Consider the following 19008-nt stretch of genomic DNA (forward strand, 5'->3'; position numbering starts at 1 on the left):
GATAAAGATCAGAGCAGAAATAAATGAAGCTAATAAATAATAGAATAACAAATAGAAACTAATAAAACAATAGAACAGATCAATGGAGTCTTGAGTTAGTCCAATGAAAAGATCAACAAAATTGATAATCCTTTAGCCACACTCATTGAAGAAAAAAAAGAGACAGACAATACTCAAAATGAGAAATGGCAGGAGAAATAACACACAGAAATACAAAGGACTGTAAGAGAATATTATAAAAAGTTTTATGCCAACAAATTGAACAACCTTGAAGAAATGGATAAAATCCTAGAAACACATAACCTACCAAAACTGAAGGGGGAATAAATGTGAAATTTGAACAGACTGATTATCAATAATGAAATTGAATCAGTAATAAAAAATTCCTCAACAGGGACACCTGGCTGGCTCAGTAGTTGAGCATCTGCCTTCAGCCCAGGGTGTGATCCCAGGGTCTCAGGATTGAGTCCCACATCGGCCTTCCTGCAGGAGCCTGTTTCTCCCTCTGCCTATGTCTCTGTCTCTTTCTCTGTGTGTCTCCCATAAAAAAAAAAAAAAAAAAAAAAAAAAATTCCCAACAAACAAAAATCCAGGACCAGATGTCTTCACAGTGAATTCTACCAAACATTTCAAGAAGAGTTAACACCTTTTCTTCCCAAACTATTCCAAAAAATAGAGAAGGAAATAAAGCTTTCAAATTCATTCTACAAGGCCAGTGTTACTCTGCTACCAAGACCAAAGACACGACAAACAAAAGAAAACAGGTCAATGTCTCTATTGAACACAGATGTAAAAATCCTCAACAAAATATGAGCAAACCTAATCCAATAATACATTTTAAAAAATCATTCACCATGAGCAAGTGGGCTTTATTCCTACAGTGCAAGGGAAGCTCAATATTTGCAGATCAATTATGTGATACATCACATCAATAAGAAAAAGGATAAAAACCATATGATCATTTCAATAGATATAGAGAAAGCATTTGACAAACTACAACATCCATTCATGATAAAAGATCCCCAAAAAAGTAGAGTTAGTGGGAATATAACTCAACATAATAAAGGCCATATATGACAAACCAACAGCTAACATCTTACTCAATGACAAAAAACTGAGAGCCTTTCCCCTAAAGTCAAGAACAAGATAAGAATGTTCACTCACCTCCTTTACTCGACTTAGAGCTGGAATTTCTAGCCATAGTAATCAGACAAGAGGAAGGAGTAAAACGCATCCAAATTGGTAAGGAAGAAATAAAACTCACTATTCACAGATGACATGATAATATCAAAGACCTCACCAAAAAAACCTAAAGACCTCACCAAAAATTCCACTAGAACTGATAAATGGGGATGGGGATGCCTGGGTGGCTCAGCATTTGAGCATTTGCCTTCAGCTCAAGATGTGAGCCTGGAGTCCATTTATAATTGCACCAAAAATTATGAAATACGTAGGAATAAAGCTAACCAAAAAGGTTAAAGACCTATACTCTGAAAACTATTAACCACTGATGAAAGAAATTAAAGATGGCACAAATGGAAAGATATTCCATGCTTATTAAGTGGAAGAACATACATTGTTAAAATGTTCTGACCACTCAAAGAAATCATAGATTTAATGCAATCCCTGCTAAAACACCAACAACATTTTTCAGGGAACTAGAACAAATAATCCTAAAATTTATATGGAACCACAAAGACCTTGAATAGCCAAAGCAATTTCAAAAAGAACAAAAGTGGAGATATCACAATTCCACCTTTCAGAACAAAGCTGCAGTTATCAAAACAGTATGGTAGTGGTGCAAAAATAGACACATAGATCAATGCAACAGAATAGAGAGTCTAGAAAACCCATGATTAAATGGTCTATTAACTTCCAACAAAGGAGGTAGAATAAGCGTGGGAAAAAGATAGTTCCTTCAACAAATGGTACTGGGAAACTGGACAGCTACATGCAGAAGAATGAAACTGGCCCACTTTTTCACACTACACACAAAAATAAACTCAGAATGGATTAAAGACTTAAATGTGAGGTCTGAAGCCATAAAACCCTAGAAGAGAGCAGAGGCAATAATTTCTCTAATATAGACTATAGCAACATTTTTCTAGCTGTGTCTCCTGAGGCGGGGGAAACAAAAGCAAAGATAATCTATTGGGACTACATCAAATGAAAAGCCTGCACAGCAAAGGAAACTAGCAACAATACTAAAAGACAACCTACTGAATTGGAGAAGATATTTGCAAATAACATACCTGATAAAGTGTTAGTATACAAAATATATAAAGAACATTCACTACTCAATGCAAAAACAAAACCAAAACAAAAGAAACAAGAAAAACCAACTCACAAATAGTCCAATTTAAAGATGGGAAGACATGAACAGACATTTCTCCAAAGAGGACATATAGATGGCCAATAGACCATGAAAAGATGTTCACCGTCGCTCATCATCAGGGAAATACAAATCTAAACCACAATGTGATATCACATCATGCCTGTCAGATGGCTAAAATCAAAAACACAAGAAACAAATATTGGCAATGATGTGGAGAAAAGGGAACTCTCATGCACTGTTGGTTGGAATGCAAATTGGTGCAACCACTGTGAAAAACAGTATCAAAAGTCCTAAAAAAATTTAAAAATAAAAAGAATTACCCTATGATCTTACATCCTCACTACTGGGCATTTACCCAAAATACAAAAACCCTAATTCAGAAAGATATATGCATCCCTATGTTTATTGTATCACTATTTACAATAGCCACATTATGGAAGCAACCCAAGTGTCCATCAACAGATGAAGGGAAAACAAAGAAATTATATTTTATATGTATATATAAAAATATACATATATAATTATATGTAATTCTATATAATTATATATGTTACACACACACATCAAATATTTTTGAACCATACAAAAGAATGAAATCTTACCATTTACACCAATATGCTGGGGGTCTAGGAAGTATACTGCTAAGGGAAAAAAAGCCAGTCAGGGAAAGACAAATACCATATTATTTTAGTCATATGTAGAATTTAAGAAGCAAAATGAACAACTGGGGGAAGAAAAAAAAAAAGACAAACCGAAAACCAGGCTCTTAACAATAGAAAACAAAAAAACCAGAGGGAAGATGGGTGAAACAGGGATTGAGAGTACACTTATCTTGATGAGCACTGAGTAATATATAGAATTGTTTAATCACTATGTTGTACACTTGAAACTAATACAACACTGCATGCTAACTATACTGGAATTTAAATAAAATAAATATAAAGAAAACCTTAAAAGCAATAGGAAAGAAACAATCAATCACATTCCCTTTAAGGGAATCTCCTTGAGAATATCAGCTAATTTTTCAGTAGAAACTTTGCAGGACAGGAGTGCCATGATATATTCAAAGTGCTAAGGAAAAAAAAAAAAACTACAAGTAAGAATGCTCAGCATTTATATATATATTTCCCAGAAAAACAAAAGTTAAAGGAGTTTAGCATCACCAAACAACCTTACAAGATTGGTTAAAGAGAATTTTTTTAATTGGAAAGGAAAGATCATAACTAGAAGACAGACATTATGAAAGGAAAACATTTCAATGATAAAAGCAAACATATAGCAACAGAAGTGGGGTAATCACTTATAAAGCCAGTATGGAGGTAAAAACACAATATAATAAAATCAAGCACATCTATGAAAATTACTTATGAGATACACAAATATAAAGATGCAAAATATGACATCATAAACATAAAATGTGAAAGATAGAATAAAAATCTAGTGCATTTAGAATGTGTTCAAGCTTAAGCAGTAGTCAACTTAACCTAGACTCCTATACACACAGGATGGCATAAATGAACCCCACAGTAACCATAAATCTAAAACCTAAAATAGATATACATACACAGTAAAGAAAGGAATCCCAGCATAATTCTAAAGAAAGTAATCAAACCACAAAGGAGACAGCAAGAGAAGAAGAAAAGGACAACTAGAGTCTATTAAAAACAACCAATAAATGACTTAAAATGGAAGTAAGCCCATACCTATCAATAATTACTTTAAATGTAAATGGATAAACTATTTTCAAATCAAAATGCCTAAGGTGAGTGATTAGATTAAAAATACCAGTCTATATGCTGATGTAACAAACTCACTACAGACCTAAAGACATAGAAAGTTAAAAGATGAAAGAAGATATTCCATGCCATGGAAGGAAAAGAAAGCTGGGATAGCAATACTTAGATCAGACAAAATAAACTTTAAAACAAAGATTATAAAGCAAGAGACAAAGGTCATTACATAATGATAAAGGGATTAATTCAACAAGAGGATATAATAACTTTAAATATCTATGCATCTAACATAGGAGCAGCCAAATGCATAAAGCAAATATGCAAGGGGAAAAACTATTATAATATTAGTAGAGGACTTTAAAACCCCACTTACATCAATGGTTAGTTATCCAGACAGAAAATCATAGGGAAGCAGTGGCTTTGAATGACACATTGGAGTAGATGGACTCAACAGATTATAATATATATCCATCCCCAACCAGCAAAATACAGATTGTTTTCAAGTGCACATGGAACATTCTCCAGGATAGATCACATTAGGCCACAAAACAACTCTTGATAAATTTGAGAGGACCGAAATCATATTAAACATCTTTTCCCTATCACAATGATCTGAAACTAGAAATCAATCTCAAGGGGAAAAAAAATAGAAAAAAAACAAAAAACAAAAAACCATGGAGGCTAAACATAGTACTAAACAGTCAATGCATCATTGAAGAAACCAAAGAGGAAATAAAATATACATATGTATGGAGACCAATGAAAATGGAGACGCAACAATGCATATTCTTTGGGGCACAGCAAAGTAGTTCTAAGAAGGAAGTTTATGGTGATACTCACCTACCTAAACAACAAAAATTGCAAATGAACAATCTAACCTTACACCTAAAGGAACTAGAAAGGAAGAACAAAGCAAGCCCGATGTTAGTTCAAGGAAAAAATAATAAAGAATAGAATATAGATAAATAAAATCAAGTGTAAAAAAAGAACAATTAAGAAGATCAATGAAACCAAGAGTTGATTCTTTGAAAACATTTAAAAAAAATTGATAAACGTTTAGCCAGACTCATTGAAAAAAAAAAGAGAACTCAAAATCAGAAATGAAAGAGAAGTGAAACCAACATCACAGAATACAAAGGATTATAAAAGAATACTATGAAAAATTATATGCCAACATAGAAGAAAACAAAATCCTCAAAAACTGATTCAGGAAAAAAAATTGAAAATTTGAACAGACTGATTACTAGTAACAAAATTGAATTGGTAATCAAAATATTACAAACAATCAAAAATCCAGGACCAGTTTCCCTCACAAGTGAAATGTAAAAAGCATTTAAAGAAGAGTTAATACTTATTCTCAAACTATTCTCCCAAATAGGAAAGTAGTGAATAGGTCCAAACTTATTCTACAAGGACAATTTTACCCCGATGCCAAAACCATACAAAGATGAAGATGAGGAAGAAGAAGAGGAAGGAGGAGAAAAAGAGGAAGGAAGGAGGGAAGAGGAAGGAAGAAAGGGAAAAAGAAAAAGAGGGAAAGCAAGAGAAAAAGAAAGAAAAAACTGCAGGCCAATGTCTATAATGAACATAGATGCAAAAGTCACCAACAAAATATTAGTGAATCAAATTCAACAATACATTGAAAGGATCATTCATCATGATCAAGTGAGTTTATTTCATGGATGCAAGGATATTTCAAAACTTGCGAATCAGTTTGAAAAATCGATGTGATATATCACAATAAGAATAAAAACCATATGATCATCTCAATAGATGAAGAAAAAAGTATCTCATAAAATTCAACATAGATTCATGATAAAAACTCTCACCAAAGTGGATTTAGTTGGAACACATTTCAACATGATGGAGACCATATATGACAACCCCACATACTCAATAGTGAAAAACTAAAAGCTTTTCCTCTAAGATCAGGAACAAGACAAGGATGTCCAATCTCACCACTTTTATTCAACATAGTACTAAAAATCCTAGCCACAGCAATAAGGCAAAAAAAAAAGAAAAAAGAAAAAAGAAAAGAAAAAGAAAAAGAAATAAAAGACATTCAAGATGGTAAGGAAGAAGTTAAACTATCACTACTATAGCTGACATGATACTATACATAGAAAATCCTAGACTTCACCAAAAAACTATTGGAACTAACACATGAATTCTGTAAAGTAGCAGGATACAAAATTTATACATAAAAATCAGTTGCATTTCTATACACTAGTAACAAAGTACTAGAAGGAGAAATTAAGAAACAATCTTGTTTATAATTGCACCAAAAAGAATAAAATATCTCAAAATTTAACCAAAGAGGTGAAAGACCTATACTCTGAAAACTGTAATGCATCTGATGAAAGAAATTGAAGGTATACAAATGGAAAGGTATTCATGGATTTGAAGTAGTAATATCACTAAACTCTTTGTACTACCCAAAGCAACCTACATATTCAATGCAATCCTTATCAAAAAGCCAGTAGGATTTTTCATAGAACTAAAAAAAAAAAAAAAAAAAATCCTAAAATTGGTATGGAACCACAAAAGTCCCCAAATAGCCAATGGAATCTTGACAAAGAACAAAAGAAAAGGTATTGCGATCCCAGATTTCAAGATATACTACAACGTTGTAGTAATCAAAACAGCATGATAATAGCACAAAAATAGACACATAGATCAATGGAAGAGGAGTAAAATCCCAGAAATAAATCCATGCTAATATGGTGAATTTATCTCCAACAAAGGAGGCAAGAATATACAAAGGGGAAAAGAGTTTTTTCAACAGTGTTGAGAAAACTAGATTATATGTAATTAAATGGGACCACTTTCCTACAAAATGTACAAAAATAAACACAAAATAAAGATCTAAATGGGAGACCTGAAATCATAGCACTCTTAGAAAAAAATAAGCAGTAATCTCTTGGACACCTGCCTTAACTTATTTATGAACATGTCTCCTCAGGGAAGGGAAACAAAAGCAAAAATAAACTATTGAGACCACACCGAAATAAAAAGTTTTTGCGCTGCAAAGGAAATCATCAACAAAACAAAAAGGCAACCTACTAAATAGGAGAAGATATTCTCAAATGACATATCTGATAAGATGTTAATATCTAAAATATATAAAAACTTACAGAACACTAAAAAAACACAATCTGATTAAAAACAGGGAGAGGACCTGAATCGACATCTAAAGATATCAAAGACATCCAAATGGCCAACAGACACATGAGAATATGCTAAATATAATTTATCATAAGGATAATGCAAATCAAAACCACAATGAAATATCACATCATCCCAGTTAGAATGGCTAGTATCAAAAGCACAAGAAACAACAAGTATTGATGAGAATGTGGAGAAAAGGGACCCTTGTGCACTGTTTGTGGACTCATAGACTGGTGCAACCACTGTAGAAAATACTATGGAAGCTTCTCAAAAATGAATATATTTATTTGAATATATGAATATATATTATTCACGTATATGAATAATGAATATATTAAAATGAATATAGAAAAAGCATATAATCCAGTAATCCCACTACTGATATTTACCAAAAGAAAACAAAAACAGTAATTTGGAAAAAAAATATATGTACCCCTATGTTTCTTCCATCATTGGAAAGTTATGGAAAGCAAAGTTATGGAAGAAACCTATGTGTCCATCAACAGACAAATGGATAAGGAAAAAGTGATATATCACACAATAGGATATTACTCAGCTATAAAAAAAGAACGAGATCGGGATGCCTGGGTGGCTTAGTGGTTGAGCGTTTGCCTTCAGCTCAGGGTATGATCTAGGACTGGAGGATGGAGCCTGTTGGAGCTCCATCGATGATGGAGTCCTACATCGGGCTCCCTGCATGGAGCCTGCATGTCCCTCCGCCTGTGTCTCTGTCTCTGTCTCTCTCTCTCATGAATAAATAAATAAATAAATGAGATCTAGCCATTTGTGGCAACATGGATGGACACAGGGGATACCATGTTAAATGAAATAGGTCAAAGAAAGAAAATATCATAGGTCACTTATATGTGGAAAAAAAAGAACAAACAAAAACTAGAAGCAAACTCATAAATACAGAGAACTAATGGTTGTCAGAGGGGATGGTGTAATAGGTGAAAGGGATTAAGAGATACTAACTTACAGTTATCAAGTAAGTCAGAGATGAGAAGTACAGCATAAGGAATGCAGGCAATGATATTGTGATGTTCTCTCCTGACGGATGGTGACTCACCATGAGGAGCACAGGGAATGCATAGAATTGTCCAGTCACTACATTGTGCAAATGAAACTAATATGACATTGTATATCAGGTATACCTCAATTAAGAAAAATAAAATATGAAAATAAAATATTTAATGCAGGCAGCTGGGTACCTAATAATCAGAATGGGAGAAAGTTCTGAAGGCCTGTGTGCCATGTATTAATCCCTCTGATGCTGGGTCAATGGGAGGTTAACAGGTTTCTGGGCAAGGACCCTGCCTACTCTGCGCTCATGGCAGGAGCTATTTATCGGTTCAGGAATGCATTTTCATTATTTAAAAACTTGTATAACTGTACCTGTGTAGATCTAAGTACAGCCCTGCTTAGAACCCAGTCTATTCTTTATTATCTCACCTTTCAGCCTGACTAGATGTACTTACTTCCGTGGTTTTCTCTTATGCCTGTTTTGAGACATGTCTTTGCAAGTCTTCTATCAATTTGATCTTATATTTTCTATCTTCCAAGCAATTCCTCAAAGTCTTTGACCAAAGTATTAGATTGTTGCCTGGTTTTCATTGTAATTTAAAACAGACAAGTAGATATACAGTTATAGAAAAATTATTTTATAGATCCTTGGATATCTTTTTCAGTCATTTCGATGAAATTGGAATGGAAAGGAAGACACGTACATTTAGTTCATCAACCTAATTATACTTTTTTTTTTTTTTAACTGTGAGCTAGCGATTATGGATTTTCCTGAGAAAAACTTACTACTCCATGAAAGGCCAGATTTTCAATACACCACAATTAATTGTGTAGAGACTTAAATTAAGACAAATTTTAAGAAGCAGTTGTTCTACTTTCCCTTGCAACAATTTAGCTATAAATATTAAGCCAGTGTTGAATTATGATGATTACTCAGATTTTGTTAAACATCTTTAAAAGTTTGATGCTTGGCAAAATACTGAATAATATAAAGAGCTCCTATAAATAATCCAAACTGACAACCTATTATAGTCTTTGAATTAATAGCTGTGCCTCAAAGGTTGTAGATTTTGAGTGCAATTTACATTTTTTTTTAAATGTCAAGGGGTGTCTGGGTGGCTCAGTTGGTTAAGCATCTGACTCTTGATTTCAGCTCAGGTCATTGAGGTCCTTGTCTCTCACAGTTGTGAAATCGAGCACCACATCCACCTCCATGTTCAGCAGAGAGTCTGCTTGAGATTTTTCCTCTCCCTCTCCTTCTGCCCCTCCACCCTGCACACTCTAAAACAAACAAGTAAATCTTTAAAAAGAAAAAAAATAAAAAAAAATCAAAAAAAAAAAAAAAAAAGAAAAAAAATCCTGTCCAAATTCCCTATATTGGTATCCCATGGTCTCATGACAAGGCTTATAGTGATATTAAAGGAGTCTCAAAATTTTATTTTATTTATTTTTTTTTTTTTGGAGTCTCAAAATTTTAAAAAGGAGTGGCAGATCTAGATTGGAATTGGACTAGTTAGAAGTCAGGAAATTCTATTGAAGAAATTCTGTATCCTGATTATCATCCACTTAGGAAAAAAAAAAATCAATGGAATGATGGCAGGAAAAAAATAGTACATATTCTGATCCCAGTATAGATCCAAGTCTAGAGAATGGTTTCTAAAATAACATAAAAGAATCAGAGTCTGAAAACAATCAGCAAGAGTCTCCAGAGATATAAGAGGAATGGCAAATAACATATAATGTATGGAGCCCAATCAGAAGCCACCTAATGAAGAATTTAGCACAAGGCATGTACAGAGCCCATTAGTTCTCCAAATATAAAGATAAGGAAAGAATTGAAGAAAAAGGGAACTGTGGGGGAGAGTTGATACTAGATGTAATTGGTTTTGCGATGGTAATTTTAATATTCTTAGCAATGAAACAAATTAAATTCTGGTCTAAGTAGTTGACTTGATTTTTTTTCAAGAATATTCTCTAGACCAAAGTTCATTACTGAAAACAAGTTCATAGATGAGAGCAAACATGAACCTCATTTTCAATATCTTCTGTAACATCTTGTATGTATAAGGCACAGATAAAAAGCAGTTTATGACCCAACATATCATTATCTCAATCTTGTATAATTTCATAGACTTTTGCCTCAAAGAGTTACTTGTATTTTCATTCCTTACAAACCTCAAATGGTTCTGCAGAAAAATGGAACTTCAATATGTGAATCACGTATCTTCATACCCAGCTAAGGGAAGTAGATAAAACACCCTGCGTCCTTATGTTTTACTCGGTGAGAATCAAAAGAAGCAAATATATAATAATAATAATAATAATAATAATAATAATAATAATTTCAGTAATTTATTATGTATTTATATAATAAATTTAATAATAAATTCATAATAAATAGATTTATAATAAATTTATATATAAAATAAGTATTTTTGTACATGCATATATATATATATATATACACATGCCATCTTGTGAATTAAGACTAGAAAATATGTGGTCTTGTTTCCTTCCACACCACTTCAAACATTAGTAAGCAATATGGTACCTTGTTCCACTAAGTAGAGACTCAACCTCAGATTTCTTCTGTAAGCAGAATTTCAGGCTATATGTTATGGGCACTCTGGCTAAAATCCTATTTGACATCATGACACAATTGCAAATTTCTTTTAAGATTAAACAGTCACATCTATATATAAAGTCTAGCTTAGACTGTACAAAGGGCTTCCACATACATTACATCATAATTCATAATAACCCTCAAAATAGGTTTTAGCTTCATTTAACAAATGAAGTTCAGAGACAAAGTCATGCAGCTAGTAAGTGGAAGAGGCAGGACATGAACTGGCAAATTTGTTTACAAATCTGATGCTTCTACTATTTTTACTATAATCACATCTGGACACACACATATACCTACACATACACATATAAAATAAGAAAAATAAAATAAAACAATTATTACACAATGCTACTAAAATAATAGTGATGATAAAATACAGTAACAATTTTTATTATTCCTGCTGAGTTTCTTGGTATCGTTTCTGGTACTTAATCATCAAATAAGTCACAGTCTGTAGGTATTTTGGGTTTCCAGATGCCAGGCTTCTTTAAAGAGTGAACCCAATTTCATAATTCTCTACATAACTTGGATCTTCTGATTCTTAACCTCTAGACAGGATTACAGAAGACATTTTCAACCTGTACTGACATTATCAATGTAATCATCAGAATTACAATCTGTTGCTATCTACTGTGTGCTGGCACTCTACTTTGTGCTCTGCATACATTATCTTATTTATTTCTCCCATTCTGTCACAGGAGGTATTAGCCAACTTCATTTTGTACATGAGGAAACCAAAGCTTAGCATTAAGGTAACTTGTCCAAAGTGATTTAGCTCAAATAGGACACAGCTAGGATTTAAATTCCATTCTTGACTTCAAAGTCATGTTTTCTTCATAATGTAATGGTGCTTCTAAACCAAGAGACAAAACATTCAACTTTAATTAATCCACAGACCTTCAAATTCCTAGTCCCAAAACGTAAAGGCTAAGGCTGTTCTTGAATCATCACAGGTAGTATCTTACACCTCTTAAAATCCTAGTCAGAAATACTTTTCCTTCTGTCCCTATACTGAGATGTCTTTCTTACTCATGGTCTCATCTCCCTCTAACCTCCCCAAACATACTGAGACATCTTCACTTATTCATCTTTTACAAATTTTAGTAGAAAAAAAAACAAATTTTATTAGGAAAAGGAGGGGGTTACTTGTATGCAAGATTACAGCAAATGAGCAGATAAATAGGTCTTTATTTTCATGTCATCTTTAGGCAGTGATATAGACTAAATGTTGAAAATCTAATGCCTCAGGTGATGGTATTTGGAGGTGGGGTTATTGAGAAGTGATAAGGACATGAGAGTGGAACACTTGTGAGGAAGATTAGTGCCCTTATAAAAGAGACCCCAGAGAACTGGTTCATTCTCTCCTTATGAGAAGACACAGCAAAAAAGCCTGTGACCTGGAAAAGAGCTCTCACTCAATTATGTTGACACCCTGATTTTAGACTTTCAGCCTCCAGACTATGAGAAATAAATGTGTTTATCATGAGCTACCCAGTGCAAGATATTTTGTTATAGCAGCCTGAGCAGACTAAGACAGGTAGGTATATTAGAATGATGTCAACTAGCCCAGGGTATAATTATTGAGAATAATTTATTTTTCAATATTCTGTCCTTTGTTTTCATTTTCTTCCTTCTCAAATCTCTTCTTTTGCAATATCAAAATCATCCTTCACTCTAATTTTAACTTGCCAGCCCCCTGCCCATGAACTCCAATGTCATTTATTGAGCTATATTCCATATTTTCATATGTCATTTTGTCTACCTATCTGAATTGCTAATACCTCAAACCCTATATATAAAAATAAACCTGCTACACCATCCTAACTCCTCAGAACCCAAACAAACAAATAAAAACAAATGAAATCAAACAATAAAACCTCCTATTTTTGGCTGTAGTGCTCTTTCTCCAATATCAATGCCAATGTCATAACTATTTAGGCTTAAAATCTTGTCTTCAGGTTTGACATTTCTCATTGTTTCCTAAATGTGGTCAGTTCTACCCCTACCATGTTTCTAAATGCACTTTTCTTTTCGGCCTTATGAAAACCACATCAGTGGTTCATTAGCTCTGGCATAAACTGCTATTATAAGAAGACTCCATGCTTCTAAGAAATCTGGTTCTAATCTATTTTTGACACTGATTGCCAAAAAATTTTCCCAATGCACTGTCCTGTTTATATCTCTCTGCTGCCAATAAGCTTGCTTTAGTTACCAAATGACGTCTCAGCTCCCCCTTTGACTATCTGTACAATGTTAACTAGGTTATTTCAGTCCCAGTTTCATCTGCTGATTATATATAGATTTTCTATAATATATATAATATATAAAGTGCTGATAAGATAGTATTATGCAAATTTATGTAGTGACTGGTAAAATTAGTTGAGGTAAATTATCTTTTTAATATATTATAGAGCAATGTACAAATACAAGGAATTCTGTTGACTAAGTTTAGGAGAGGTTTTCACATAACACTGCACACTCAAATGATTCTAATAACAGCTCTAATGCTATTTATTCTATGGAGATTTCCCTATACTATCCAGCTGCTAATTTTTTTTTACCTCTGATATCTCCTTATCTATAATCCCCATTTATGATATCTATCACAGTATATGTTACTACAGTTGTTACTGTACATATTTTATGCCCCCTACTAGACTGGAAGACTGGACATGGACCCCACAGCTGCATCTTTAAAAGCATACACCATAGAGCCTATCCCACAGCAGGAGTTTAATAAATGTTTAAAAAAGTACCTGAATAAATGTATGCAGTTTGTTCAGATGTGCTCTTGACTATAAACTCCATGAGAGAATCAGAGGTGTCTAGTAAATACCAATGCCTTAGGGTTCACTAGTAAATACCAATGCCTTAGGGTTCAGGATACATAATAGTTTGAATGATTTATCCTAAGCTAGAAGAGATAGGTGAGAATATTTGAAGGGAAGAAAGGAACCATGAATATATACTAAGTATTTGCAATGTGCCATTGTGGTGGTTTTAAAATATATTTACAAATTTTTGAGAATCCTATCAAGAAGTAAACTGTTTTCTCCTCTTGAGAATGGGCTGGTCTTAGTGACTATCATTCTAACAAATAGAACAAGGCAAAGTGATAATGTGTGGAATGTGCAGCTTTCAAGGCAACTCAGTTTGTCTGACTCTTTCTGTCTGCCAATTCTCACAATGAAACAAAGCCACTATGTTGTAAAATAGCTCAGTCCATGTGGAGAGGCCACATATCGGTGTTCCAACCACAGCCATAGCTGAGGTCCTAGCTGATAGCCAATATATGCTTTCAGAAAATACTAATGCTAATATGTAATGCTTACATGAGTGAGTGAGCATTCAGATAATTTTATCCCATGCCTCTGATGCCTAGTGGAGTAGAGAAAAGCGGTCTCTACGGAGTCTTTCTCAAATTTAAGTTCATGAGCAATATAAATGTTGTTGTTCCTTTAGGCTAAGTTTTGGAATGTTTTCTTAAGCAACAATAGGTAACAAAACTAGATGTGTGTGTGTGTACATATCGTATATAAATCAAGCTTTTATAGAGAGGAGGGAAACTGAGGCTCAGTGAGACTAAGAAAAAACTACCCATGACCATCTACTTCACAAATGACTAAACTTAAACTTTAAGGCCTCATCAATTTAAGGGTAGTTACATTTTTTCCCTCCATCACTCCTTTCTCCCTGGTTCTTTAGAAACAAAACAAAACAAAAACACCTTCTTAGAAACTTTGTACCTCTAAAATTTCCAAAGAAGAGAAGAGCCCACCTATTTTACGAAAATATATATTCAATGATTAAAGTCAGTTTTCTTTTAAAAAGCGGGACCAATATATTTGGTCATCTCTTCTATGTTCACAAACAGCTATGTCTTTTTTTTTTTAAGTGTCTTATTTTTTTTATTATTATTATTTTTTATTGGTGTTCAATTTACCAACATACAGAATAACCCCCAGTGCCCATCACCCTATCACTCCTACCCCCCGCCCTCCTCCCCTTCTACCACCCCTAGTTCGTTTCCCAGAGTTAGCAGTCTTTACGTTCTGTCTTTAGACAATTATTGGCAAAGGATTCTCAACGGATCAAAAGCCCTTGAAAGTACAGCACATTCCCTAGGAATTTAAGACCTTAATTGGATGAAAATACATGTTTTAGTCATTCTTTCTAATATTTAAAGTTAAAAATTGTATGTATACACATACATATATAACACAAATGTATAAATAACATATTCTGCAGTCTTATAACTGATATTTGCAATAATACCAATGGACACATGACAAAGGGAAATACATTTTATTAGAAACCAACTGCTAAAATCTATTTGGTTGATGTTTTAGAGACTAGATGTTAACAGGTGTCCCAGAAGACTGATTAATTATTCACATTTATGAACTATAAAGACTTTCTTTCAAGTAGTCACACATCTTGATCCTCATTCTCTTAAGCTACCAGAAAGATAAACCTCCTAAGGTTAAAACTGTGTCACCCATCAGTTTATTATATAAATTCTCATGCCACTCTTGTATTTGGAGGTCAACATTCCAATTGCATTGCACAATCCAGAAGTTCTATTTTCGGAGGGAAAAATCTACCTCAGGCCAATTTATATTATAAATGAAATGTACAAGTTAAATAAAGGTCTCCTCCTCTGTGAAGTAGAACCTGATATACGAATAAAAGCAACAGGGAATTTGTAACATTTACTTATAATCTGATTGTTCCAATAAGCTTTAAAAATTACCTCTTTATGAAGCTCAGTGACACCCAAAGTCCTCAGTCTTTTCAACTATGGGTCATGTTAAGATAGACAGTGACTGTTCTGGCATAAAATCTACAGAGTACATTTCTATGGCTCTTAAACATTAATGCCATGTGCCAAAATGATAGGTAGAAATCAGTAATAAAACAGAACAAGAGAGTATATAATAAACCAGTGCTTTATTAATAACAACTAGAAATATATTTGTGTAAGCATTATTACCAGAATGCCTGGATCTTAACACTCATGTAATCCAAAAGACGAATCTATAAATTAGATATTATTTCTATGACTAAACTTCAAATATTTCTCTCCCCATTTTTTTTTTTTGTCAATAATAGAACATACAGAACTTGGTAGGGCACATGGTCACCCAGAAAGGAGACTAGGTTTGGTCATGAGATGAAGTCCAAGCCAATGGGATACATGGATCAGCTGATAGGTAAGTAGATACAGAAATCATGGATGGATGGAAGGGAGGGAGGGAAGGAGGGAGGGAGGAGAAAGAAGGAAAGAAAGGAAGGAAGGAAGGAAGGAAGGAAGGAAGGAAGGAAGGAAGGAAGGAAGGAAGGAAGGAAAAGAAAGAAAAGTAAATAAAAGAACTGTAACAAATTATTACTATCTTAGGAATCTGAATGGCAGATATATCAGAATTCTTTACTCTTTTATCCTTTAAGGATAAAGTTCTGAAGTATTATCAAATTTTTTTATAAAAAATATTCCAATTATAAGTCAACCACTTCTAAAAGTTGGGTACAAGCTATTACTGTTGGGCATATTAAAAATGATGACCTGCCCCATAGGACATCTTCATCATAAGGCCACTACTTTAAAAATCAGGAGATGTATTTTCCAAGTATATAGAAACAAACACTGAAAGACAAAATGAAGAGACAGAGAAGCATGCCCCAAATGAAATAAGAGAACAAAATCAGAGGAGAGGTAAATGAATCAGAGATAAGTAATATGCCTGATAAAGAATTCCAAATAGTGGTCATAAAGATATTCAATGGGCTTGAGAAAAGAGTGAAGTATCTCAGTGAGGCATTAACAAAGATATAGAAAATATAAAAAAGAAGCAATCAGAGATAACTCAATAACTGAGATAAAATATATACTAAAGGTTAAAAAAAAAACAGACTATAGGAAGGAGAAGAATGAATTAGCTACTTGGAACACAGCGGGAGAGGGAGAGAAAGCAACCAAGCTGAACAGCAAAAAGTAAGAATGAAAAATGAGAATAGGTTAAGGAAACTCAATAATATCATCAAGCGAAATAACATTTGCATTATAGTATTATCAAAAGAAGGAGAGAGAGAGAAGGCAAGGTCAGAAAATTTATTTGAAGAAATAATAATGGAAAACTTCCCTAAGCTGGGGAAGGTAACAGAATCTAGATCCAGAAAGGACAGAGAGCCCCCAAAGAACTTAATCTCAGGAAGTCCACACCAAAACATACAAATAGTTAACATGGCAAAAAATAGTGATAAAAGATAGAATTTTAAAAGCAGCAAGAGAAAAGCAAACAGTTAATATGAAGGAAACAGCATAAGGTTAATGCCACTCTCTTCTGGCCAGCAAAGCACTGAGAAGAAAAAATCTGCAAATCTGCAACCAAGAACACTACCCAACAAGGTTATCATTCAGAATAGAAGGAGAGATAGAATTTCCCAAATGAAAGTTAAAGGATTTTATCACCACAAAATCAAACTTATGAAAAGTTAAAGGAAATTCTATAATCAGGGATAAGAAAAAGTATGAAAAGGAAAACTTTCACAGGTAATGCAAACACATAATAGTAGAATAAGTGCTTATAAAACCAATACGGAGTCTAAAGCACAAAAGCAGCAAAATCAGTTTTATCTATAAAAATCTGTCAAGAAATACACAAAATAAAAGAATTTAAAATATTATATACATAAAATGTGGGGGAGAGGAGTAAATATTTAGTGCTTTAAAATGGGCTCAAGTGACAGCTGGGTGGCTCAGTGGTTGAGTGTCTGCCTTCGGCTCAGGGCATGATTCTGGAGTCCTGGGATTGTGTCCCACATCAGGCTCCCTGCATGGAGCCTGTTTCTCCCTCTGCCTGTGTCTCTGCCTCTCTGTGTCTCTCATGAATAAATAAATAAATAATCTTTTTAAAAAATTTTTAAAAATAAAATGGGCTCAAACTTAAGTGACCATCAGCTTAATATAAATTGCCATATGTTTAAGATGTTGTACTGAATGGCATAATGGTATAACCTAAGGGTAACCACAAATCAAAGACCTGTAAAAGATACACAAGAGATAAAGAGAAAGGAAGCCAAGTATATCATGAAAGAAAGCTATCAAACCACAAAGGAAGAGAGCAAGAGCAAAATACAGGAACAGTGAAGTAGAAAAACCGCCATAAAACAAGTAACAAAATGGATGTACACACCTATCAAGAATGACTTTGAATGCAAATGGAATAAATGCTCCAATCAAAAGACATGGGGTTGCAGAATAGATTAAAAAAATAATAATAATAAGATCTGCCTACAAATAGACTAATTTCAGACCTAAGGACACAAGCAGATTAAAGGTAAGGGGATGTCAAACCATTTACCATACAAATGGAAGCGAAAGGAAAGCTGGGGTAACAAGACTTATACCAGACAAAATAGACTTTAAAATAAAGACTGTATCAAGAGACAAAGAGGGACACCACATAATAATAAAGGGAACAACCCAACAGGATATGACAACTGTATTTATGCACTAAATATACAAGCACCTAAACACATAATGCAACCATTAATAGTCCTAAAGGAAGAAATTGACAGTAATATCATAATATAGTAGGGGACCTTAACACCCCACTTATAACCTAATGGATAGATCATCCAGACAGAAAATCATAAGGGACCAGGCTTTCTGAGGGACACATTGGACCAGATGGATCTAACAGATATTTTTAGGACATTCAACCCAAAAGGAGCAGAATGCACTTTTTTCCAAGTGAACTGGAAACATTCTCCAGAAGAAATCACATGTTAGTCAACAACAACAACAACAACAAAAAACTTAATAAATTTAAGAAGACTGAAATCGTATCTTTCATTTTTTTCTGACTGCAACAGTATGAAACTAGAAATCACCCACAGAAAAAGTCTGAAAAGAATAAAAATACATTGAAGCTAAGTAACATACTACTAAACAATGACAGGGGCAACCAAGAAATCAAAGAAGAAATTTAAAACTATGAAAATGAAAATGCAATAGTCCAAAATCTTTGGGACAGCAAAGATTGTCTTAAGAGGGAAGAATATAGCCATCTAGCAATCTCAGATAAACAACTCGCTTTTACACCTAAAAGGGCTAGAAAAAG

The 19008-nt window shown here is 33.6% G+C and overlaps 1 long non-coding RNA gene across 1 annotated transcript in view; it reads right to left on the bottom strand.

Annotated features, from left to right (window-relative positions):
• Nucleotides 1–19008, bottom strand: part of LOC112649339 (uncharacterized) — a 133790-nt gene that overhangs the window by 48865 nt on the left and 65917 nt on the right. The window lies entirely within an intron of this gene.

This window comes from Canis lupus, chromosome 19 (assembly GCF_003254725.2).
Source record: "Canis lupus dingo isolate Sandy chromosome 19, ASM325472v2, whole genome shotgun sequence".
Classification (NCBI taxonomy): Eukaryota; Metazoa; Chordata; class Mammalia; order Carnivora; family Canidae; genus Canis; species Canis lupus.